This window comes from Cherax quadricarinatus, chromosome 47, assembly GCF_038502225.1.
Source record: "Cherax quadricarinatus isolate ZL_2023a chromosome 47, ASM3850222v1, whole genome shotgun sequence".
Lineage (NCBI taxonomy): Eukaryota > Metazoa > Arthropoda > Malacostraca > Decapoda > Parastacidae > Cherax > Cherax quadricarinatus.
Window position 1 is genome coordinate 21,576,030 of NC_091338.1, and position 25,960 is coordinate 21,601,989.

The window sequence follows — 25,960 nt, forward strand, 5'->3', positions numbered from 1 at the left end:
CCACCTCCACCCACCATCCAGAGTGCAGGCACTGTACTTCCCACCTCCACCCATCCTCCAGAGTGCAGCAGTGAACATCCCACCTCCACCCATCCTCCAGAGTGCAGCACTGTATATCCCACCTCCACCCATCCTCCAGAGTGCAGGCACTGCATTTCCCACTACCACACATCCTCCCAAGTGCAGACACTGTACTTCTCACTACCACCCTTCATCCAGAGTGCAGGCACTGTACTTTCCAGTAACACCCATCTTTCAGAGTGCATGCACTATACTTCCCACTAGAGTGCAGGCACTGCACATCTCATCTCGAACCATCCTCCAGAGTACAGGCAATGTACTTCCCAATACCACCCATCCTCCAGAGTGCAGGCACTGTAGTTCCAATCTTCTAAACTCACGTCCAGCTAACCAGTTTCCCTGAATTCTTTCATTAATGTTACTTTTCTCACACTCCAACAGCATGTCAAGTCATAAAATCCACTTCCCTGTACTCACTTCTGTTTAACATGCTCACATGCGCCTGCTGGATATTCATGCCCTTTACATACACAACATTTACCCCCTCCCTCCATCACATCTTCCCTTCAGTATCTATTTATACGCCCTCCAAGTCTTCCTGTTTTGTTCCATCGTCTCTAAATGTCCGAACCACCTCCATAACACCTCTTCAACCCTCTGGATAATACTTTTAGTTACCCCGTAGCTAGTTTTAATCTCCTAGTTACGAATTCTCTCCATTGTATTCACACTGCACATATCTCTCAGACACATCTCCACTGCCTCCAGCCTCCTCCTCGTTGCAACATTCACTAACTACATGGATAGCATTTTTTGTCTCCACAGGTGCCTCAGTTTACCACTCACCTTTTTCTCCAAGTCAGTGCTATGGTTCGCGTCTTTCACAGACCCATCTGCTGACAAGTCCACTCCAAAATATCTGAACACATTTATTTCCATCATATTCCATACCTTCAATTTTATATCCAGTCTTTCAATGCGCACATTTTTTGTTACCCATTATTACTTTGCTCTTTCTTATTTTCTGTTACATACTATTCCAAATTCGTCCACCATCCTTTGCAACTTTTCCTCAGAATTTCCGAAAAGCATTTTATCATCGGCATAAGGCAACTGTGACAACTCCCACTTTCAGTTAGATTCTCTCCAACGCTTCTACATTCGTTTCTTTTACAACCCCATTTGTAAGTATATTCAACAACCACATTGACATCACGCATTCCTGTCTAAGGCCTAATTTTACCGGGAAAAATCTCCCTCTCTTCCATATGAAATAACCTGAGCTTCAATATCCTCGTAAACCTCTTATCTACTTTCAGTAACCTACGACCTACTCTGTACACTTGCAACATCTGCCACACAGCTCTACCATCTACCCTGCCCTATGCCTTTCGAAATACACTTTTCACTAATATGCCTCACAGTAAAGACTTGGTCTACATATTCCCTACACATCCTAAAGCCTCCTTGTTCAATCTGCGATCATGCTGTCTTATACCTTACCATGTATACTCAACAGACTTATTCCCCTATAATTCTTACACTTTCCTTCATCTCCTTTGCCTTCATAAACAGAAAGAATGCATGCTCTGTGCCAATCCCTATGTACATTCCTCTTTCAAACATTTATTGAAAAAAAAGCACCAACCACTCCAAAACTATATCCCTCAACTGCTTAAAACATTTCTGTTTTTGATCCCATCAATTCCAGCTGCTTTTACCCCCCTTTCATTTTTCCCACAGCCACACACACACTTCTCATACACCTACATCTGGTTCTTCGTCACTCCAGAGAATGTTATACCACCCTAGCTGATGCATCAACATACCTTTATTTTCCCATCTAATAACTCTCCTCTTCTGTTTTTAACTGTCAAATTCATTTGTTTCATAAGCTATCTCAGCCTATTAATATCAATCCAAAACTTGGTCTTATTCTCAGCAAAATTTGTTCAAAGCATCTCACCCACTCTTTCATTTGCTCCTCTTTTTATACTCCCTTACCACTCTATATATATATATATATATATATATATATATATATATATATATATATATATATATATATATATATATATATAATTATTTTTTATTATCACACTGGCCGATTCCCACCAAGGCAGGGTGGCCCGAAAAAGAAAAACTTTCACCATCATTCACTCCATCACTGTCTTGCCAGAAGGGTGCTTTACACTACAGTTTTTAAACTGCAACATTAACACCCCTCCTTCAGAGTGCAGGCACTGTACTTCCCATCTCCAGGACAAGTCCGGCCCGCCGGTTTCCCTGAACCCCCTCATAAATGTTACCTTGCTCACACTCCAACAGCACGTCAAGTATTAAAAACCATTTGTCTCCATTCACTCCTATCAAACACGCTCATGCATACCTGCTGGAAGTCCAAGCCCCTCGCACACAAAACCTCCTTTACCCCCTCTCTCCAACCTTTCCTAGGCCGACCCCTACCCCGCCTTCCTTCCACTACAGACTGATACACTCTTGAAGTCATTCTGTTTCGCTCCATTCTCTCTACATGTCCGAACCACCTCAACAACCCTTCCTCAGCCCTCTGGACAACAGTTTTGGTAATCCCGCACCTCCTCCTAACTTCCAAACTACGAATTCTCTGCATTATATTCACACCACACATTGCCCTCAGACATGACATCTCCACTGCCTCCAGCCTTCTCCTCGCTGCAACATTCATCACCCATGCTTCACACCCATATAAGAGCGTTGGTAAAACTATACTCTCATACATTCCCCTCTTTGCCTCCAAGGACAAAGTTCTTTGTCTCCACAGACTCCTAAGTGCACCACTCACTCTTTTTCCCTCATCAATTCTATGATTCACCTCATCTTTCATAGACCCATCCGCTGACACGTCCACTCCCAAATATCTGAATACATTCACCTCCTCCATACTCTCTCCCTCCAATCTGATATTCAATCTTTCATCACCTAATCTTTTTGTTATCCTCATAACCTTACTCTTTCCTGTATTCACCTTTAATTTTCTTCTTTTGCACACCCTACCAAATTCATCCACCAATCTCTGCAACTTCTCTTCAGAATCTCCCAAGAGCACAGTGTCATCAGCAAAGAGCAGCTGTGACAACTCCCACTTTGTGTGTGATTCTTTATCTTTTAACTCCACGCCTCTTGTCAAGACCCTCGCATTTACTTCTCTTACAACCCCATCTATAAATATATTAAACAACCACGGTGACATCACACATCCTTGTCTAAGGCCTACTTTTACTGGGAAATAATTTCCCTCTTTCCTACATACTCTAACTTGAGCCTCACTATCCTCGTAAAAACTCTTCACTGCTTTCAGTAACCTACCTCCTACACCATACACTTGCAACATCTGCCACATTGCCCCCCTATCCACCCTGTCATACGCCTTTTCCAAATCCATAAATGCCACAAAGACCTCTTTAGCCTTATCTAAATACTGTTCACTTATATGTTTCACTGTAAACACCTGGTCCACACACCCCTACCTTTCCTAAAGCCTCCTTGTTCATCTGCTATCCTATTCTCCGTCTTACTCTTAATTCTTTCAATAATAACTCTACCATACACTTTACCAGATATACTCAGCAGACTTATCCCCCTATAATTTTTGCACTCTCTTTTATCCCCTTTGCCTTTATACAAAGGAACTATGCATGCTCTCTGCCAATCCCTAGGTACCTTACCCTCTTCCATACATTTATTAAATAATTGCACCAACCACTCCAAAACTATATCCCCACCTGCTTTTAACATTTCTATCTTTATCCCATCAATCCCGGCTGCCTTACCCCCTTTCATTTTACCTACTGCCTCACGAACTTCCCCCACACTCACAACTGGCTCTTCCTCACTCCTACAAGATGTTATATATATATATATATATATATATATATATATATATATATATATATATATATATATATATATAGATATATATATATATATATCGTGCCGAATAGGTAAAATTGGTCAATTATCAAGAACTCATTTAAAATTAAGTACTGTCTAGAAAAAATTCTTTTAAGTTTAAAGATATTTTTTTTCATTTATGTTAATGTAAAAATTAACAATTTTGTACCAAAAGAACCTTAGAAAGCAAACCTAACCTTATTATAACAAGTACATTTTAATTTAGTCCATTCCAACTAAATATGTTCTAGATAAGTTTACATTAATAATAAACAATGATATAAATTTTTTTCGTTAAGTTCAGAATGATTTTTGCGAAATTATTGTATACACAAATTTTCGTTTTCCTTATTCGGCACGAAGATCGTTCCTATTTAAGCCAAAACAGCAAGTTTTACCTATTCAGCACGACATATATACAGAATGAATGAATGTGTGTGTGTGTGTGTGTGTGTGTGTGTGTGTGTGTGTGTGTGTGTACTCACCTATTCGTGGTTGCAGGGGTTGATTCATGGCTCCTGGGCCTGACTCTTCACTGATCGCTACTGGGTCCTCTCTCTCCCTGCTCCATGAGCTTTATTAAACCTCGTCTTAAAACTATGTATGGTTCCTGCCTCCATTACGTCACTTTCCAGACTATTCCACTTCCTGAAATCTCTATGACTGAAGTACTTCCTAACATCCCTGTGACTCACTTGAGTCTTCAGCTTCCAATTGTGACCCCTTGTTTCTGTGTCCCACCTCTATCATGTTCCATCGGTATCATGTCTCCTCTAACCCTCCTGTCCTCCAGTGTCGTGAGGCCGATTTCTCTTAACCTTTCATCGCAGAACATTCCCCTTAGCTATTGGACTAGTCTTGTTGCAAGCCTTTGCATTTTCTCTAATTTCTTGAAGTGCTTGACGAGGTATGGGTTTCAAACTGGTGCTGCATACTCCAATATGAGCCTGACGTACACAGTGTACAGAGACTTGAACAATTCCTTACTGAGGTTTCGGAACGGTATTCTTAGGTTTGCCAGGCGCCCATATACTGCAGTAATCTGTGTGTGTGTGTGTGAGTGTGTGTGTGTGTGTGTGTGTGTGTGTGTGTGTGTGTGTGTGTGTGTGTGTGTGTGTGTGTGTGTGTGTGTGTGTACTCGCCTATTTGTACTCACCTATTTATGGTTGCAGGGGTCGAGTCATAGCTCCTGGCCGCGCCTCTTCACTGACTGCTACTAGGTCCTCTCTCTCCCTGCTCCATGAGCTCTATCAAACCTCGCCTTAAAACTATGTATGGTTCCCGCCTCCACTACGTCACTTTCTAGGCTATTCCACGGCCTGACTACTATATGACTGAAGAAATACTTCCTAACATCGCTTTGATTCATCTGAATCTTCAACTTCCAATTATGACCTCTTGTTTCTGTGTCCCCTCTCTGGAACATCCCGTCTTTGTCCACCTTATCTATTCCGCGCAGTATTTTATATGTCGTTATCATGTCTCCCCTGACCCTCCTGTCCTCCAGCGTCGTCAGGCCGATTTCCCTCAACCTTTCTTCGTAGGACAATCCCCTTAGCTCTGGGACTAGTTTTGTTGCAAACCTTTGTACTTTCTCTAATTTCTTGACGTGCTTGACCAGGTGTGGGTTCCAAACTGGTGTTGCATACTCCAGTATGGGCCTGACGTAAATGGTATACAGAGTCTTGAACGATTCCTTACTGAGGTATCGGAACGCTATCCGTAGGTTTGCCAGACGCCCGTATGCTGCAGCAGTTATCTGATTGATGTGCGCCTCAAGAGATATGCTCGGTGTTATACTCACCCCCAGATCTTTTTCCTTGAGTGAGGTTTGCAGTCTTTGGCCATCTAGACTATATTGTGTCTGCGGTCTTCTTTGCCCTTCCCCAATCTTCATGACTTTGCATTTGGCAGGGTTAAACTCAAGGAGCCAGTTGCTGGATCAGGCTTGTAGCCTGTCCAGGTCTCCTTGTAGTCCTGCCTGATCCTCATCCGATTTGATTCTTCTCATTAACTTGACATCATCTGCAAACAAGGACACTTCTGAGTCTATCCCTTCTGTTATGTCATTCACATATACCAAACACAGCACAGGTCCTGGTACTGACCCTTGTGGAACCCCGCTTGTCACAGGCGCCCACTCTGACACCTCGTCACGTACCATGACTCGTTGTTGCCTCCTTGTCAGGTATTCTCTGATCCATTGCAGTGCCTTTCCTGTTATGTGTGCCTGATCCTCTATCTTTTGCAGTAACCTCTTGTGGAGAACTGTGTCCAAGGCCTTCTTGCACTCCAAAAAAAATGCAGTCGATCCACCCCTCTCTCTCTCGTTTTACTTCTGTCACCTTGTCATAAAACTCTAGTAGGTTTGTGACACAGGATTTTCCTTCCCTGAAACCGTGCTGGTTGTCAATTATACACTTGTGTGTGTATGTGTGTGTGTGTACTCACCTAGTTGTACTCACCTAGTTGAGGTTGCGGGGGTCGAGTCCGAGCTCCTGGATGTGTGTGTGTGTGTGTGTGCGTGTGTGTGTGTGTGCGCGCGCGCGCTCGTGTTTTTTTTCTGTGTAGTCTGTAAGTCTGTCTGTAACTGTCTGTGTGTGCAGTCTGTTTGTATCTATGTATTTATAGTGCGTGAAGTTGGTGGCGTGCGAGGCAAGATGAGGGGACGCGAGGTCAGGCCATAAGACATTATTTTATTATGTAAACACTTGTTATCTCTCCCGAGCTCGTGGCTGCTCGTTTGCCTTATAAGACAGTATATCTGTGTGCTGTTGATAAAGTTCAGCCCTGGGCGAAACGTAGTATTAGACGTTTCTCTGCAAACATAATGTCTTTTTAATTTGATGTCGAATACTCTGAATAAAAAACTAAAATGAAAATATTAACATATAAAAATCTACATGCTTCATTTTTTTCGTCAAGGCTCTTTGACTATTTAAATACTTAGAAGGAAATAATATCCACAATAAAAAATACAAGAATGAAATCATTAAACGATTAGAATAATTTTTTAAAAACTTCGAAATTCATTCATTTTATATTGGTAAAAATCAAGAATTTTAAATTTGATTCTTGCAGCAAAAACGCGCAAAATTCTTTCGCCCACCAACTGGTTCATAAGAGATTAAGAGAGAAAGAAGAGAATTAGGTGAGGTGGCAGTGTGAGTAATTGAAAAAAAAATAGTGATCAGTGCCTCAGGTCTGTTCAAACTTTAACAGAATAACGTGATATTTAAACAGTACTGTAATGTATAGCATCTTAATATACAACGATTTTAATTACAAAATTCAAATGTTTACCACATAATACAAATAATGGAAAATACATATACTGGAAGTTCACATAAATCGGGAGAAGACAAGAGAAAACTGAAGGACTTGGACTCGTCTTGGAATGTTCTTGTTTTTTGTTGCCAACTCAAGAAGAAAAGATATATATATTGGGCGAAAAGAAAACGAGGAATATTTTGTGCGTGTTTTGTGTAAGGTTTTCTAAAGTGGGTCTTCCAGGGAACCAGTGAGCTGGCACCCTCTTCCTATTTTATTTATTTTCCCATTTACCTATTTTCATTTCTTTTGACCATAAGAAACGCTAAATCCGTAGGGCTCATGCAGCGCCTGGTGGAATTAGAGGTAACAGTTGAAAATCACCTAGAATGGATTTATTTTCTTTTATTGTTCGTAATTTTGTTTATCTGTTGGTTATATTGAGAATCAGTGACTGGATGCGCACAAAACCACATTATTTTTCTCTGAAAATACCTCGTCATACGTTTCTTTATTAATAGATATTGAAATTGTACATTGTTAAGAAAGTAACTACTTAGGGAATTTTTATAATTCGACAATTAAGGAAGAAAAAATAATTTTTTTTAAAAAACACAGGCTGGCCGACCAGCATATTATCTATACTGTAAATTATCTCAGCAGTGTGAGCAGTATATTAGCTCCTCTGTTGACAGGTACAGTCTATAGTTCCTAAGTAATGCATAAACTGGAGAACATAGACAAGCGTCGCAACGTCCAGGATCATTTCCAAGTTGCAGCTTCATTATTAGTTGAGAACAGACCGCGTTGACCGCATTCATTGCCAGTCAGTGATGAATTCTTCAAGTCACGGTATTATTTTTAAATTGCACGCGTTATTACTATTACATTAATGGGTTGAGCGTTGCTAGAGTACACAGTGAGGTGGAAACCTCTTCATGTCATCTTATTAATTTCAATATTTATCTATTTAGTTTTTAATTTATGTCAATCAGGGAACTAGCTAACCCCCTAGGGGTCATAGCACGCCTGGGATCATGAGAGGCAATCAAGGTCGATCATAGAAAAGGGAGTATTAATCAGTTTCATTCACCGTGCGCCCCTTACCAGTATCGACGCACCTCTTATAACGGGTGCATGCATCAATGACATTTGCAGAGAAAATTCTGCAGTAATGTTCCAAAACTCTGCACTGATGACCCGAAAACTAAATCTTGTAGTAGAGATTTCGTTGATCAGCGGCTGCTTCAGTGAAAACATTAGTCGCTGACGTTAATCCGTAATTAAACAGCTAAGGATCGTTGAATTATGAAAATAATTGGTTCGTTCCTTAGATTTCATTAAACATTTCCCCCAGTTAAGTATTTTATAATTACAATGATTTCCTTAACTGCTAACAACGTTTATAATTTGTCACTTGCAGTGACTTCCTTGACAGAACTTCCTCGAAGACTGAAGAAACTGATGTATGTATGAAATAAGATAGTAGTATATTGATTGGAACTAATATAACGTATAAAAACTGCCTAAGAAATTGTTCTCGAGTTCCACTTTTTTGATGTGACATGACTTATGTTGTGATCTGCTTATGTAAACAACCTTCCAGTCATGTACACTATTTAGTTTACTGAAGAGGATCTCAGTATAAAGCAGAAATGAACGAAATATAACTAATTATCTATTTCTGACATCAGTTAAGTTACCGGTAGGCGTACCGGTGAGCAGCACTTGATGTATTAGTAGACAGTTGACATACCGGTAGCCAGCAGTTAATATATCATGAATACAGACGTTAATACACTCGTAAACAGCAGCTGCCATTAAGATAGGCGCCAGCAGTTGCCATACTCAAGGCAATGGTCCGGTGAATCCCTCTAAGGAAACCTGGCCAACCTTAATTAAGAAGAGAGTACGCAATAGTGATAAAGAAATTTATTCAAATATTTGAGAACAAATATTGCGGGAAGTGAAGAAGATAAAGCCAGAGGAAGGAGACACAAGAGCGAGAAATTATTACATAGAGGAAAGGAATAGAGGTAAAGGTAGATGAAGATGGGAGAGAGAGAAATGTGAAAGACTGTGGAAAAGTGTGGATGAATGGGAGAGATTGAAAGTTAGACGAGACAGATTAAGAGGGGGAACTGAGGAAGAGGAACTACAGAAGAGAAACGGATTAAGAAGGAAAGTTCAAGATAAAATGTGGAAGAGAGAGAACTGAGGACGAGAGTAGGTAGGGCAAGAGGAGACAGAATAAAGGTGTGACTGAGAAAAAGAGGAGACAAGGAATGAGAGAATATTGAAAAATGAGATTATAGTAAACACGTAAGGCACAAATACAAAAGCTAGATATCTTCACTTTCGAAACGTTTCGCCCACGTTATAGGTTTCTTCAGTTGAATACTTCTCCACTGCTTTTGCTGATGGACTGATCACATCGACTCCAGGCTGAGGGACTGATTACATCAAACTCCTTCTGATCTTCAACCTTTCTTCTCTGTATGGGACTGAAGAAGATACTGGTTGGCGAAACGTTTCCACAATAAAGATGCCCAACTGTTGTACAAGTGTATAGAGACACCTGGGTTATTGAAAGGAAAAACTACTGGAGTGTTCCGGTGAATGAGTGACATTCCTTCCTATCAAGCTTGATAGAAAAGATGTAAGAGGAAGGCAAGTACTATGGGACATAGGTGCTGAAATAAGCATGGGAACATGTATCATGATGCTCGTCTAGGCACCCAAATAGTACTCAAGTTAGTGTCCAAAATGTGAAAGGGGCATTGAACAGGTTCATATGTGTGAGACGTAAAGTTAAGTGAGACGGTGTTCCAGTCGGGTTGTCATTGGTGCTGTAATTCTTCTGATTCGTCAGATTGGTGAGATATGAACACAGATTCGTTAAGACGAGCACCAATTTCACTTTACATCCACCACCACAATGGAAGGTGGAATAAAGTTGGAGATCAGCAGATCTGGAGCTGTGGAGAAAAATCTTCTTCAATGTTTGAAAAATCTTAGGTATTACCATGGACTTATTAATGTAATTAACAGATGAGCTACACGAGAAACATTTCAGCACAAACGTTGAAAAAGTTATGCCCAAAAATCGCATCGAAATTTTTCTACTAGTGGTAGGTACTTCGATGTTATGAATCACCTCTACTTTTTTCCTGAGAATGACCTAGCCCAATGAAAGGCCCAGGAAAATCAGCTTCACCTGCCGAAATTCATTCTGCCAGCTTCTCCGCTAAGCCGGCGAAGCCTCCAGATGGAACAAGCTCTGGTCACATGTTACTAACAATTAGGTCATTCAGATATGCTTCCACTTCAATAAAAACGTTTTGCACTTCGAATGTCAGTACTGAATAATTATAGAGGCTTCATTTTAAGGGAAAAGCAAAGTAACCTGATATCCCATCACTTTATTACAAATCTATATCTTACATTTGCTTCTCATGTTCCACCAAGTCACTGATATCTTCTATTCTAGGTAACTGATAACCGTCTACGATTGTCTTTGTACACGAGTTCGGTGCTATGCGGCATACAAGGTGAGGCTCATGAGCTATTACTAGGTACTGGAGATGTTCCTCAAGCTGGAGACGCGCTAATGATGCCTAATGACAGGCATAGCATAATGCTCACTGACAGCGTGTAAACACAACATACATGGGATAACAGATGCAAATCCCCGAAAACTCTTCGAAAATAAACTATTAAATTTATCACCTTGATTTTCTTTATATTTTTTTTTGTCTTGTTTTTGTTTTGGTGAGTCCACACACAAGCTGGTCTGGGTTGCACGAAATCTGAAAGTGTCGAGGGAAACGTCAACATCACCAGACGTATTAATTGTTGCTTCGTATTCAGAATCTACGGATTCATGACTGATCGTTACTTTGGTGTGTAGTAATTATTATTATAATCAAAAAGAAGCGCTAAGCCACAAGGTGTGTAGTAATGTATAAGCTGGTTACAACGATATATATACTCAGAAAGTCTTATTTCAAGCGTTGACTTGTAATTTAAATCCTCCAATTTCGCCCTGATCTTAAAAGGTTGCTTGATTGTTTCATTCATCGGTTGCTTATTCAAGACCGCCTCACCGTCCGGATAAGAACGTGCCACAGCTGACATGTCATACTGGTCATTCATGGCCTTACGTTTTACTCTCAGGTTGGCTGCAGCCAGATCAAAACAGAGAAAAGTTAAATCTAGAGTTTAAGAATATGCTGCACGAAAACCACAGTCGTCTAATCTCAGATATTTCAATTTGAGCTGTAAATTCTCTGACCTAATGGGTATACATAAAGTCAATGGAACTGTAACCGAACGATCCCTGCAACCTCTCTCCTCATAGCCCAGAATAAAAAGAGAGCGCTCTCATCTCAATCTGGAGTATGGTCCATCACATACTGTACGTACGTAACATGCTTATGAGCATCTGGGGAAATCTTTCTAATGCACCTTGACTCTAAGAATGGTAGGCGGATGAGACCCTAGTGGTTATTCCCAGATGAGAGAAAATTTCTTCAGATGGTTTTTGATGTCAGTTTCGATCTCTGGTCTGATTGGATTTCCCAGGATTGCCTGTGTAAAACAATTCTCCAGAGCCCATACAACAGAGCGTTCATTGATGCACTGTAATGGTATAGCTTTAGGGCAATAAGTAGAGATATATGTTATGACAAGAGGTTATCAAAATCTATTATCTGTCTGGAGAAAGGCTCTATGAACGTTGCTATTTGAAATTATGAGACTGGATTTACAAGATAATCAGGATTCCTTATAATTTAACAAATGACATACATCCTGACATGAGCCAAAGCATCTATGCCAAGCGAGGCCAGAAGGAACTATTTTGGCAAATGTTTTCCCACCTAATATAGATATACATATATATATATATATATATATATATATATGTATATATATATATATATATATATATGGGCTCTGCGCCTTGCTGCCCCAATTCACACAGAATATATGTGTATTTGCGGCGAAGTGCAAGCAGACCAATACGGTCTACATGGTCTCAACTGTTCCAAAACCAAGGGCTGGCATGCAAGACACAATGAGGTCAACGACATCATTAAGAGAACCCTTGCTACAGCTGGATGCCCTGCCGAGAGGGAGCCACGATCACTTGCAGCAAACAATACCCACAACCCAGCAAACCGCCCCGACGGGATCACCATCTATCCTTGGAAGAATGGCAAGCTCTTAGCATGGGACTATACCTGTGTGTCCACACTGGCTGACACCTATATCCATCACAGTGTGGGGCGACAGGGAGGAGCTGCTGACCACAGGGAGGAGTACAAGATCAGCAAGTACAGGGACATTAGCCAACAGTATCAATTTGTCCCAGTGGGATCAGAGACCTTGGGATCATGGGGAAAAAATGCCACACGTTTCCTTAAAGAATTGGGTTCCAGACTCATCGACACCACCAGGGACCCAAGGGCAGCCACTTTCATGTTCCAGCGCCTCAGCGTCGCCATCCAGAGGGGAAATGCTTGCTGCATACTTGGTTCACGTCCAGCCTCGGAGGAGCTGGAGGAAATTCATCATCTTTGATACATTGTGCCATTGTATTCATGTTTATGTTTTTTTTCTGTAAATGTATTTTGTTTATTAATAAATGTTCACATAGAATATAAATATAGGGGGTGGTAGGAGAAGAAAATATTCAAACAGCTCCGGGGAGAACCTTGAGTTTTCCCTGAGGTACGTTTATTGTCTTCTCTGAGGATGAGGGTCCCCATTCCAGCTATAGAGGTGGTACTATATATATATATATATATATATATATATATATATATATATATATATATATATATATATATATATATATATATATATATATATAATATAATATAATAATACAGGAAGCAGAAAAGTATGCTAAATTCTCTGTGGCAAGTGCATCTCCTTACTTTTTGCGAATTCTTCCTCATTAGTATTCTGAAACGGGTCGTGAAAAAAGTTGTGGTCTTATTTACCACGTCCACTTCTGAGACAGACTGTGCACGAGTAGTTGCTAATGTATTATCCTGCCGTTATTCTGTTACTGTACAAACAGTGAGAGATACCAACCGGGACTCGTGAAAAGATCTCAGCATTATAAAGATGCAACTGCTTCTGAGTCCCATCAGATTGATGACCTAATCCTAAGTCCCCACCATGTGTTGGTTCATCAGTCTCACTCTGAGATACATATTAACTGCAATAGTCACTACTGCAGGTACTGGAGTCACTAACTCCAGTACCTGGCTGATTGCAATGTGAGAAATTTACACTCTGGAGACCTGGGTATCTGCACTTACTCTGAGGCTGGTTATGTCGCCACTCGGAGAAGTGGAAGATGCAGTTTAATGTAGACAAATGCGAAGTTCTAAGCATTGGAAATTAAAATAACCCCGGGCATTTATAAACTTAATAATGTTGATATTAATCAACCTGATACAAAAGTTTAAGGAGTTCTTGTTAGCAGTCATCTAAAGCCAGGACAACAGTGCGTAAGTGTTCGCAATAAAGCAAAAAGTGGTCTTGGCTTCGTATCAAGAACTTTAAAGGATACTGGTCCTCAGGTTATACTTCAGTTCTATGTACCGTTGATAAGGCATCATTTAGATTATGCTGCACAGTTCTGGTCACCTTATTAGAGAATAGACAGAAATAATTTTTTTACGAAGACACACTATGGGCACTGACTCTGCACTTTCCAGAAAGGCGTAGAATTAGGGGGGATATGATTGAGGTGTATAAATGGAAAACAGGCATAAATGAAGGTGATGTGCACAACGTGCTAAAATATCCAACCAAGGTAGGATTCGCAGCAGTGGGTTATAGATGGAAAAATATAGATTTAGAAAGGGAAGCATTGGTTTAGCAATAAAGTTGTTGATGAAGGGAACAAACTCCCAATAGCATCATTGAAGCAAACCTAGTGTAGCTAAGAAAATAGGTTAGGCAAGCAGATAAATGAGTGTGGGTGGGTGGGTGTGAGTTGGATTTGCCTAGCATGGAACAGTAGGCCTGCCGCAGTGCTCTTTCCTTATGTTCTTATTAAAGTTCTCTTGATGACTTGTACTGGTTCAGTAACATAACACCTTCCTGAAGCATTATTTCAGTTATTCCAGACAGGTCTTGCCTACATACGCCAAGGCTAAAGTCGGTGATCATTTGCAAGATGTATCCGTCATGACACAAGACTAATGAGTTATGTTTAAGATAAACCTGCACATTAATAATGACGTGGGTAAAACATTCCTTTACCGAAATCACCGCCTACATCTGCTACTTGACACCTCAAGAGAATTTTTCTTTACTCTTTGCTCAAAATCGTCATAACTCTCGCAGCATTTTCAATGGAGTTTGATACATTTTTGTTGCTACCTATTTGACCTCCCGAACAACTGCCTTACAAAAGTCGTGCCACTGATTCTTCTGCGACAACATGGCAGTTTTGTCAAGCTTGACAAAGCTCCTGAAGAGCGAAATGTTGCCCTAGCAAAATTTCACATTAGTTGCACTTGTGTCCTTTTTCCTAACATACCGTCGGCAATTCTACCAACCTTAATACAACATGGTAACTGTTTTCTCATGAAGTCTACTTCACAAATGGATGTGCAACAGTGCTGCACAATCTTATTCAGGGCAGCACAGTGCAGCTGACTGGTTGCCAAAAACACCACAATGCCTGTCTAGGTCAGCCTCATGGAACTCGAGCAACCAGACTCATAATTTGTTTTAATATTGGTAGCATTACTGGCAATATATCAGGTGATAGGACATATTTGCAACTAATGAGACATTTTATTGTGTCCTTTTTACCTACCATATTGTCGGTAATTCTACCAGTTTTATTACAATGTATGTGGCTAGTTGTCCGACTTCAGTGAGGTTAGGGAAGTTAACACATACAACCCGGTACACGGTATATTACTCAACGCTATGCTTTAGTGTCATAGTTTATTCATATCTCAATATCTTCTCTTTCCACTGGTTACCAACAAAGATGCTCCCCTCTAACAAGACGAACCTTTGCACCTGTACCAGATACAGCAAGAAAGAGCAATTTCCAGGAAACTACAATGGAGTTCCTAATTATTTCAGCTAGTGATTAATTTAATTTTCTGTTGTGAGAGTTTCTGTACACTGCTCGATATTTTCCTGGTTTTTCAACACTGTCTTATTTAACTGGTGTGTCCTTGTATTCATGGCTCTCTTCAACACGTGAAGATAATTTTGGAGAAGGTTGGATTGTGTCGCCCTCACTGAGACTATGTCCTCTATTTTGGTGTCACCTTATGCTAAAAAATGATAGGATGGATAATGAGAACCTTCAAAACTAGGGACGCCAAGCCCATGATGATTCTCCTCAAATGGCTTGTTCTCTCTAGGCTGGAATACTGCTGTACACTACCTGCCCCCTTCAAGGCAAAAGAAATTGCTGACCTAGGGAATGTACAGAGAACTTTCATGGCACACATAAGTACGATAAAGCACCTAAATTACTGGGAACGGTTGAAGTTCCTTGATTTGTACTCCCTGGAAAGCAGGCGAGAAAGATTAATATACACCTGGAAAATCCTAGAGAGATTAATGCCAAATTTGCACACGAAAATCACTCCCTATGAAAGCGCCACTTGTACACTGGGACACAACACAGTAAGCGTCAGGGGCCCAAGACTGTTCAACTGCCTCCCAGCATACATAAGGGGATTACCAATAGACCCCTGGCTGTCTTCAAGAAGGCGCTGGACAGACACCTAAAGTCAGTAACTGACCAGCCGGGCTATGGTTCGTACGTCAGTTTGTGTGCCGCCAGCAGTAACAGCCTGGTTGATCAGACTTTGATCCACCACGAGGACTGGACACAGACCGGGCCGCGGGGGCGTTGACCCCCGAAACCCTCTCCAGGTATATTTCAGGTAATTTTGTTAAACATAGAAAACGTGTAGGAACGAGGGAGATCAAATGAAACTCCTTCTATACAGACTGATTTGCCCTTAATTTTTAAAGGGGTCGACTGGTAAGCCAGTGGAAGGCCTCGGTCAGATGACCAAAATACCCGAGTCAAGAAATACTAATCTTGTTTCCTGTTATATCTAACCTAACTTAACCCTTTTGTATAACTGTCACCTCATGCTCACTATTTTATACTAACGTTTCTGAATTAAGTTTTCCTGTGGAACATATGCTCGCCCTGCTGTTGTACAGCATACCTATCATGCACCAAATTTTTAACACTTTTGCAAAAATAATTTGTATGTGTGTGTGTACTCACCTATTTGTGGTTGCAGGGGTCGATTCACAGCTCCTGGCCCCGCCTCTTCGCTGATTGCTACTAGTTCCTCTCTTTCCCTGCCCCATGAGCTCTATCATACCTCGCCTTAAAACTATATATGGTTCCCGCCTCCACTACGTCACTTTCTAGGCTATTCCACGTCTGACTACTCTATGACTGAAGAAATACTTCCTAACATCCCTTTGATTCATCTGAGTCTTCAACTTCCAATTGTGGCCTCTTGTGTCTGTGTCCCTTCTCTGGAACATCCCGTCTTTGTCCACCTTGTCTATTCCGCGCAGTATTTTATATGTCGTTATCATGTCTCCCTTGACCCTCCTGTCCTCCAGTGTCGTCAGGCCGATTTCTATCCCGTCTTTGTCCACCTTGTCTATTCTGCGCAGTATTTTATATGTCGTTATCATGTCTCCCCTGACCCTCCTGTCCTCCAGTGTCGTCAGGCCGATTTCTCTCAACCTTTCTTCGTAGGACAATCCCCGTAGCTCTGGGACTAGTCTTGTTGCAAACCTTTGCACTTTCTCTAATTTCTTGACGTGCTTGACTAGGTGTGGATTCCAAACTGCTGCTGCATACTCCAGTATGGGCCTGAAGTAAATGGTATACAGAGTCTTAAACGAATCTTTACTGAGGTATCGGAACGCTATCCGTAGGTTTGCCAGGCGCCCGTATGCTGCAGCAGTTATCTGATTGATGTGCGCCTCAGGAGATATGCTCGGTGTTATACTCACCCCCAGATCTTTTTCCTTGAGTGAGGTTTGCAGTCTTTGGCCATCTGAACTATATTGTGTCTGCGGTCTTCTTTGCCCTTCCCCAATCTTCATGACTTTGCATTTGGCAGGGTTAAATTCAAGGAGCCAGTTGCTGGACCAGGCTTGTAGCCTGTCCAGGTCTCTTCGTAGTCCTGCCTGATCCTCATCCGATTTGATCCTCATCCGATTTGTGTGTGTGTGTGTGTGTGTGTGTGTGTGTGTGTGTGTGTGTGTGTGTGTGTGTGTGTGTGTGTGTGTGTGTGCGCATTCCCTGTTTGTACTAACCTATTTGTGGTTGCAGGGGTCGAGACAGCTCCTGGCGCCGCCTCTTCACTGATCGCTACTACGTCCTCTCTCTCCCTGCTCCATGAGCTTTATCAAACCTAGTCTTCAAACTATGAATGATTCTTGCCTCCACTACGTTACTTTCCAGACTATTCCACTTCCTGATAACTATGACTAAAGAAGTACTTTCTAACTTCGCTTTGACTCATCTGAGTCTTTAACTTCCAATTGTGACCCCTTGTTTCTGTGTCCCATCTCTGTAACATCCTGTCTCTGTTCACTTTGTCAATTCCTTGCAGTATTTTGTATGTCGTTAACCTTAACCTTTCTCAGTAGGACAATCTCCTTAGCTCTGGAACTAGTCTTGTTGGAAACTTTTGTATTTTCTCTAATTTCTTGAGGTGCTTGACCAGGTGTGGATACCAAATTGGTGCTGCATACTCCAGTATGGGCCTGAAGTACACAGTGTACAGTCTTGAACGATTCTTTACTGAGGTATCGGAATACTATCATCAGGTTAGCCAGGCGCCCATACTGTGCAGCAATTATCTGGTTGATGTGCGGAGATGTGCTTGGTATTATACTTACCCCAAAATCCTTTCTTGAGTGAGGTTTGCAGCCTTTGGCTACCTACTTCTCGGTTTAATCTTCACACGGTTTGAGAAATGCATCGTGGAAAATGACGTTGAATGCAGAAATAAAAGTACCCCTTCCCAACGGGGATCACAGGGATATCGCAAGGATATCGCAGGGATGAACGTGTGACCCCTTAATGTGTCACATCTCGGAAACATTCTGTCCCTGTCCACCTTGTTGATTCGTCTCAGTTTGTATGTTATTATATCCCTTGTTATAATTTCTGTTACCGTGTCTGTGTGAGTCTATGTACACTCTCTAGTAAGTATTAAACTTTAAGTGACAGCAAGGCTTGCTCCAGGCAACACCTCTTCGCCAGCTGCTACTTGGTTCACTCTCTTCTAGCGTCAAGAAACATATTGTACCTCTTATTTAAGCTATACATAGACTATTCTTTTACCCCTCCACCGTCCAGATCGTTCCACTCTCTGACTACTCTAAGGCTACAGAAATACTTCCTAAAATTCCCTGCTACTTATCTGTGCTTTCAACTTCTAGCTATGCCATCTTGTCCCTATTTACCGTCTCTAGAAGAATCTGCCTCTGTTCACCTACATTCCCTAGTCTGTCTTCAGTGCTAGAGACTCAATAAGCTCTGTGTTTAAGTTGGCCTGAGTGTATGTAAAAGGCGTTAGCGTTCATTATCACTCTCATTGTGGAAGTATCCAGCAAATGTTGACTCGAATACTACCTTAGCCTCATGCTACATAATTTTAACAATACACATAATAAAATAAAATGATAATACAATAATAAATACTTATCATTTATGTACAAACTCATGTCATTCCAATCTTGAATAATAATACCGATGCTTATAATAATAATTTTCCTAACACATAATATATACACATAATAAATGTATATAACTACACAAAAATATAAGATATACTAGGTACGAATACTGTTGCTTGAGTATATGTAAACTCCATCCATAATAACAGAACAACAAATGCTCTAGAAGTATTCTCACATATAGTGTGTGTGTGTGTGTGTGTGTGTGTGTGTGTGTGTGTGTGTGTGTGTGTGTGTGTGTGTGTGTGTGTGTGTGTGTTTGTGTCTGTCTGTCTGTCTGTCTCTTTCTGTCTGTCTGTCTGTCTGTGAGTGCGAGTATCTTTGCTTTGTGTGCATGCGCACGTGTGTACAAGTTTGCGCATGCAAACATGATCAAGCAAATTACGTATCATTACGCATATAAAACTATTTTCACAGCATTTTTCTTTTTTATACCTCCCAATTACTGTGCCAAATATAGCCTTTGACTGACGACCCACCACAGAGACAACCGACCCACCACAGAGACAAGCGACCCACCACAGAGACAAGCGACCCACCACAGAGACAAGCGACCCACCACAGAGACAAGCGACCCACCACAGAGACAAGCGACCCACCACAGAGACAAGTGACCCACCACAGAGACAAGCCACCCACCACAGACACAGGTAACCCACCACAGACACAGGTGACCCCCAGACAGGTGACCCACCACAGAGACAGGGGACCCCATCACGGAGACAGACGACCCACCATAGAGACAGCAGGAGACCCACCACAAATACAGGCAACCCATCACAGAGACAGGCGACCCACCACAAAGACAAGCGACCCACCACAGAGACAGGTCACCCACCACTGATACAACCCATCACAGAGACAGGTGACCCACCACAAAGACAAGCGACCCACCACAGAGACAAGCGACCCACCACAGAGACAAGCGACCCACCACAGAGACAGGTGACCCACCACAGAGACAGGCGACCCACCACAGAGACAAGCGACCCACCACAGAGACAGGTGACCCACCACAGAGACAGGTGACCCACCACAAAGACAAGCGACCCACCACAGAGACAGGCGACCCACCACAAAGACAAGCGACCCACCACAGAGACAGGTGACCCATCACAGAGACAGGCAACTCATCACAGAGACAGGCGATCCACCACAGAGACAGGCCACCCACCACAAAGACAAGCGACCCACCACAGAGACAGCCGACCCACCATAGAGACAGCAGGTGACCAACCAGAGACAGGGGACCCAGCAGAGATAGCAGGCAACCCACCACAGAGAGAGCAGGCAACCCACCAGAGACTCAGGCGACCCACCACAAAGACAAGCGACCGACCACAGAAACAGGTGACCCACCACAGAGACAGGCGACCTACCACAGAGACAGGCGATCCATCACAGAGACAGCAGGCAACCCACCACAGAGACAGCAGGCAACCCACCACAGAGACAGGTGACCCACCATAGAGACAGGCGGCCCACCACAGACATAGGTGACCCACCACAGAGAGCTCGTATTTCTGCACTTGCGAAGACACGCGGGTGACCCACCACAGAGAGAAGTGACCCACCACAGAGACAAGCGACCCACCACAGACAGGTGACCCACCACAGACACAGGTGACCCACCACAGACACAGGTGACCCACCACAGACACAGGTGACCCACCACAGAGAGTTCGTATTTCTGAACTTGCGAAGACATAACGTGTATCTATTAAGAATCTGGAGAATTATTGCTAAGGAAAGTTCACTTGTTAATTGAACTTGTCCTAGGATGTAGTACCCAGATTTTATTTTTGGATTTATATAATATGTGACGAAGTTTTAATTACAACAAAGTTATTGTGGTCATGAAAATATATGATCACTGGGAATAATAGATACTACTCCAACTGATAGTTTTAAAATATGAAATAATCATAGTTCAGATAAAAGTGGATGAATTGATCATAGTTCAGATAAAAGTGGATGAATTGATCATAGTTCAGATGAAAGTGGATGAATTGATCATAGTTCAGATAAAAGTGGATGAATTGATCATAGTTCAGATAAAAGTGGATGAATTGATCATAGTTCAGATAAAAGTGGATGAATTGATCATAGTTCAGATGAAAGTGGATGAATTGATCATAGTTCAGATAAAAGTGGATGAATTGATCATAGTTCAGATAAAAGTGGATGAATTGATCATAGTTCAGATAAAAGTGGATGAATTGATCATAGTTCAGATAAAAGTGGATGAATTCTCATATGTATGAAGACTAAATCTTCATTAAGAGTGTCACTTAAACCAACTTATTAACACATTAATATATTGTCTCCTCCTTGGTACCTGTCACTATTAAGTGAACAAGAGGCAGAAAATATCCCAGTATCCCTTCGTTTATGAGCCAAATGTTCTTGTAAATAATGTACAAGACACTTATTTGTACAATAGATCATTCGCTACACATTCTGAAAACTATGAGAAGCAGCAGTTGGAGGTAGTGTGGTGAGGGATTACTAACATTAACAACAACTAACATGAAAAAAAATTAACTTTTCTCTCGTAATGCGAGAATGAACAGGAAAACTCCGAGACTTGACATTTGTCACATTTCTGATATATTAAATTAATTTATTAATCCTCAGGTAACTCAGTGATTTTAGAGATAAGTTTATGCTATTACCTTAACATTCAAAATTCGGATGCTTTCAAACACTGTGTTGCTATTTGAAAATAATTATTAAATATAGTCTATTTACAATTTATAAACATATATTTACTTATTACCGTGAGAGATTACCCTTGATATAACGAGGCAGTGTTGTATAAACCCATTGTGAGAAAATACATTTGTCTACATGCGTGTCTAACATACGTTACCTGTGTTTGCTTCACTTGACGAACTTGCTGCAGACAATGTAGTAGAACGGAAGACTGTAAGCTACCAGGGAAGTGATACCACTTTCTCACGTGAATATAAAACATAAGTTCTTCATCTTTACGCATTCTCGCAAGATTACTGATCTTCTTTTTCTGCCTTATGAGCATGTAAGATAACAAGTAATTCTTACACTCGCCTGCTATCACTTATATGTATTTTTTTTATTTTTTATTTGGTTTTTTAAAGTGTTGCAAGTCTGGCAATAGTTCGTTAAAAATTTTTGAGGCTTGTTCTAACACCTGGCTGCGGGAACTTCGACCAAATATTAAAAAAACCCGAATACAAGTATATCTGTTACCTCTACCTTCCCTCTGTATATACTGTAAGAGACACGTACTGTACTTTCTGGTTTTATGTTAATTTTTAAAGTCTTGCAAGCGCATTTATGTATAATATTCCAAAAGAAAATTAAAATTTCTTTAGCTACTGTTTGGACACCAGATTACATGCATAAGCTTTTTGATGAATGTTGCAAGTGAAACAAAAAATAATTCGTGCGCATACAAGACAAAGTAATGAACATAAGACGAGCTAAAAAAAATTGACTGCACGCTTACGAAATACATTACATCAAGTGTTTTACACGATTATTTCATGAAATTATTGCTCACTACAACACTACTTGCTTAATTACAACAGTATTTGTCTCACTGCAACACTACTTATCTCACTGTGACACTACTAGTCTCACTACAACACTCGTCTCACTACAACAATAACCAACTATAAAAATACCTGACTCTCTACAGCACTAATTACCTCGCTACAACATTCTCTCTCTACAACATTATCTAACTACAGTACTGACTACAACACTACCCGACTCACTACAGCTCTAAACTCAAATAACACTACATAATCTGACTATAACTTTACCTTGACTTTGTAATGTAACTTAAAGAATATGATACATATTTTTAAACTGTATAATCGTTAATACAATAAATAGAGTTTAAGCATTAATGTTGGTATTGAGAGCATCTGATACGTATTAGCTGTGATGCCAGGTGTCTGGGGCCTAGTTGTTTACGTAATATCATTTCAGTATTCCCACCGTAACACTACTTGTCTCAACGTAACACTACCTGTCTCACTGCAACACTGCTTGTTTCACTGAATAACACTACTTGTGTCACAGTAACACTACTTGTGCCACAGTAACACTACTTGTCTCATCGTAACACTACTTGTCTCACCGTAACGCTTGTCTCACCGTAACACTACTTGTCTCACCGTAACACTACTTGTCTCACCGTAACACTACTTGTCTCACAGTAACACTATTTGTCTCACCGAAACACTACTTCTCACTGTAACGCTAGTGTCACTGTAACACTACTTGTCTCACCGTAATACTATTTGTCTCACAGTAACACTACTTGTCTCACCGTAACACTTTCTCTCTCCGTAACACTACTTGTCTCACCGCAACACTTCTGCTCACTGTAACGCTACTTTTGTCACCTTAACTCTACATGTCTCACTTTAATACTGCTTGTCACACAGTAAAGCTACTTGTGTCACTACAACGCTACTTGTCTCACTACCACACTACAGCCTCTCCACCGCTCTGCTTGTGTAACTTTAATAGATTTTGCTTTCTCTCTAGTTTGTATTTCATTAATGAGAAATTCTGCGAGTCTAATTCGGCTGTTGTATATGTGTGATTATGATTTTAAGTCTCTTTTTAGTTCTTTTCGATTATTGTTTATGTGTGATATTCAAAGATTATTATATTTCCCTTTTTTATTAAGCATTGGTAAATAATATTCCATCCTGCTTTTGTTTAGAAGATTACTTAACTTTAATTTATAATAGTCCCTTAGAATTTCGCTAATCTCCGTTCATTGTCATTTTATGAATCTCCTGTGTTTTTTGGTTCCAATTCTACAGGTAGATTTTAACGTGGATTTTCCGTAAGTGTAGAAATATATGGATTCTTTGCAATATTCTGGGTTGCTTTTTGTTCCCTTTGTGTTTCGTCTGTCTGTTTTGTTTTATTTCGGTAATATCTGTTCTAGATTATCTTTCCTGACCATTAAGAAAGAGGGAAGGTTTGAGACCGGGCCACAGTGGCAATGGTACAACGAAATTTTCAAGAGTTATTCCACTTACATGTCTCGCTGCTTAACTCACTGTAACACTGTCTCGATATTTAGCTCACTACTGCTACACTATAAGTCCTGCAACAACTCTTTGTCCCATAATAGCACTAGTCTCCTTGAATACTTGCCTCACTAAAACACAACTTAAACTTTACTTGCCTCACTCCAACAGTATTAAGGTAGGCCTTGATTTAGGCGTATTTTAAATTAGCAAAAACTCTTCAAGACACGTACATGTGGCGAGACGTAGAGAAATCGAGTTATTTTTAAATCAGAAACACTGAACTCATCTTGGTAATATCATGAAGGGTGATGTGCAAGTCGATATTCCACAGCTACCAAACTGCACGAGATTAGAAATCCAGAAAATTAGTATAGATTTTAAGATACATATGAGACGAGTTGCTTGTATATTTAACATATTTTATTTACTGCATGTATGCAGTAATTCAAGAATTATGTGGATTAAAGTAAAGGTTGGCTGCGAAAAGTGGGTCATAATAAGCGTGTATGCACCTGGAGAAGAGAGGAATGCAGAGTAGAGAGAGAGATTTTGGGAGATGTTAAGTGAATGTATAGGAGCCTTTGAACCAAGTGAGAGAGTAATTGTGGTAGGGGACCTGAATACTAAAGTAGGAGAAACTTTTAGAGAGGGTGTGGTAAGTTTGGGGTGCCAGGTGTAAATGATAATGGGAGCCCTTTGATTGAACTTTGTATAGAAAGAGGTTTAGTTATAGGTAAAACATATTTTAAGAAAAAAAGAGGATAAATAAGTATACAAGATATGATGTAGGGCGAAATGACAGTAGTTTGTTGGATTATGTATTGGTAGATAAAAGACTGTTGAGTAGACTTCAGGATGTACATGTAGCTACACTGAGAGTAAAAGGTAGATGGGATACAAGGAGAATAGAAGCATCAGGGAAGAGAGAGGTGAAGGTTTATAAACTAAAAGAGGAGGCAGTTTGGGTAAGATGTAAACAGCTATTGGAGGATAGATGGGCTAATGAGAGAATAGGCAATGGGGTCGAAGAGGTATGGGGTAGGTTTAAAAATGTAGTGTTAGAGTGTTCAGCAGAAGTTTGTGGTTACAGGAAAGTGGGTGCGGGAGGGAAGAGGAGCGATTGGTGGAATGATGATGTAAAGAGAGTAGTAAGGGAGAAAAAGTTAGCATATGAGAAGTTTTTACAAAGTACAAGTGATGCATGGAGGGAAGAGTATATGGAGAAAAAGAGAGAGGTTAAGAGAGTGGTGAAGCAATGTAAAAAGAGAGCAAATGAGAGAGTGGGTGAGATGTTATCAACAAATTTTGTTGAAAATAAGAAAAAGTTTTGGAGTGAGATTAACAAGTTAAGGAAGCTTAGAGAACAAATGGATTTGTCAGTTAAAAATAGGAGAGGAGAGTTATTAAATGGAGAGTTAGAGGTATTGGGAAGATGGAGGGAATATTTTGAGGAATTGTTAAATGTTGATGAAGATAGGGAAGCTGTGATTTCGTGTATAGGGCAAGGAGGAATAACATCTTGTAGGAGTGAGGAAGAGCCAGTTGTGAGTGTGGGGGAAGTTCGTGAGGCAGTAGGTAAAATGAAAGGGGGTAAGGCAGCCGCGATTGATGGGATAAAGATAGAAATGTTAAAAGCAGGTGGGGATATAGTTTTGGAGTGGTTGGTGCAATTATTTAATAAATGCATGGAAGAGGGTAAGGTACCTAGGGATTGGCAGAGAGCATGCATAGTTCCTTTGTATAAAGACAAAGGGGACAAAAGAGAGTGCAAAAATTATAGGGGGATAAGTCTGTTGAGTATACCTGGTAAAGTGTATGGTAGAGTTATTATTGAAATTAAGAGTAAGACGGAAAATAGGATAGCAGATGAACAAGGAGGCTTTAGAAAAGGTAGGGGGTGTGTGGACCAG